The following is a 2,459-nucleotide window of genomic DNA, read 5'->3' on the forward strand; positions in this document are numbered from 1 at the left end:
CTGCGGAATTTGAGTTGGATTTAAAAGATTTTATTGGGGGACAAGTGGCGGGAGCGATATTTCATAAAAGTTGAGTTTCGTCCAACTCTGAATACGACAGAGTTTTGCTTGCTTCAACTATTCTAGATTTCGAATATATGTGTTCGATTTGAACAAAGTGCGGTGAGGATTTGGTAAGAAAAGTTTATCAGTTTAAAGTACTAAAGTTTATAAAAACTAGGCACTCGTCTGTGACAATTAATACAGTTTTCAATGTTCGATAAAAAATTTAATTAAATTTTATTTAGGTAACGTTCCTATAAATTATTTTCTTATGTTTTTTTTTTTTCATAAATATACTACACATGAAAATATAATATAATAGTTGATAAAAAAAACATAAAATTAACAAGATTTAATATTAGTGAAAGTTTTGGCACTTTTTCCCTAACTTTTATGATTTATCGTTACAAATCAAATCAATTTTATTAAAGTAAACTTTACAATGAAGCGTTTTTGAATCGTCAACAATAAAATAGTAGCTAGCGAGAAAAAACGGCAAGAAACTCGCATAGTTGCTCTTTTCCTATAAACAAATTTACAATACTGTTATTTACAGTAATTAGTGTTCTATCAATGAACCCGAGCCTAACTCCAAAAAGTACTCTTTTAATAAAATACATATAAACAACCGTTTAGATACATCTTTCCAATTAAAATATTATTTTATTTACTCAAAATATGTAAAGTTAATATTGAAAGATAACTCACATATTTAATATTTAATTGTTGTTTGAATGTTGTATTATCGCTTTGGAAAAAGACGAGCACCTGAAACCCGCCCCACTAGACTTTGACAGGGTCGTATGTGGTTAATTATTTTATAAACAATGTCTAAGTTCATTAGGGCATTGTCTAAATACCTAGGATGAACTCCGTAAATGTGAATATGTTGCTATTGAATATATATTTAAATAAATAAATTGCAGATTTCCAGCTGATTTATAAACGAAGTCGTTAAATTAAATGATGGAACGTTTTTATTGCCGCAACTTGATACTCGTTCATCGACGTTTTATTAATGAATGTAAAAACTTTGTTGCGTTTTAAAATATATATGTATATTTTTTATCTGCTCAATATTATTTCCATAATTATTATATTTTGCCATGAATAAAATAACCAAAGGAATTACGATCTTAAATATTATTACAATTGATAAGAATTTGGTTAATTAACGTATATGTGATAAACATTAATCATATGTTATAGTACAGCGGAGGCAAAATTATATGAATCACAATTTCGCTTCCCCACCCAACGCCTCCGTGGCGCAATCGGCTAGCGCGTTCGGCTGTTAACCGAAAGGTTGGTGGTTCGAGCCCACCCGGGGGCGGTTCACTTTTTATTATTTTATTTAATTTTTGTACAAAATAAAACAATATTTTTTAATGTTTTTGATTGATTATTCACATTAATACACCGTGCATAAATAATTACTGATCTCTTCGTGATATGACGTCATGAAAATATTAAAATATATATTTCAAACATATTTTGTAATTAAATGATATCTTCCTTCCAATTTTACTAGAACTTGTTATTATAATTATTATTATAATTACTATTATAATTGTTATTATAATTACTACTGTTATAATTCCTAAAAGATAAATATATTTTTTAAATATTTTAAACACTTAAGATATAAAGGCATGGCTCTTATTAAATTGGTTATAATATTATACGCTGAAAATGTTAGTTTTATTGTAATTACATACAAATATATCTTCTATTTCAATACGGAGAGTGAAATTTTATTGCGATATTCTGAGTTATCTGAAGATTAGCGAAACGAATTACTATAAGAGTATCGACGATAAAAATGTTTATAGATATAGTTTATGTTTATAGATTATAGGAAACAGCAATACTCTATTATGTAGGAATACATTTCATGTATCACTCCATATATATATGTGTGTATGTGTGTGTGTATAATTTATTATATGTTACTAATAATAATTTAATTATCGACGATTCGAAAACTTTTATTTTGAAGTTAACTTGAATAAAATTGATTTTATTTTATTTTATTTTATTTAAATGGTTGATGAACGTGGTTATTTTTATTATTAAACTTATTTAATACGGGACGGACTCGTGAACAAGACATCGTAAATAATGTCAAAATATGAAGCGTCAACAACAAAAAATAAAAAACGTGGTAAATATCCTTACAATTGCGGCATTACAAGTATCGAAAGAGATTTTTATAATTTCAAGTTTAATATTTCGGCTTCAAACTTCTTTTCCGTCTCTACATGGAATAAAAAGTCGCTTCTCACCCTATATTTGCTTAGATCTTTTAAGCGATGGAACGGATTTTGATGCGGTTTTCCTCAATATACAGAGTGATTCAAAAGAAGGGAGTATATATTTAATACATATATATTATAGCAGAGTAAAACTAGAAATAT

At 27.3% G+C, this 2,459-nt stretch overlaps 1 non-coding gene across 1 annotated transcript; it reads left to right on the forward strand.

The window, feature by feature from the left end:
* Positions 1-1,301: 1,301 nt before the first annotated feature.
* Positions 1,302-1,375, forward strand: Trnan-guu. The gene has a single exon. It is a non-coding gene; the product is annotated as a tRNA-Asn (tRNA).
* Positions 1,376-2,459: the final 1,084 nt, after the last annotated feature.

This window comes from Vanessa cardui, chromosome 7, assembly GCF_905220365.1.
Source record: "Vanessa cardui chromosome 7, ilVanCard2.1, whole genome shotgun sequence".
Taxonomy (NCBI): Eukaryota; Metazoa; Arthropoda; class Insecta; order Lepidoptera; family Nymphalidae; genus Vanessa; species Vanessa cardui.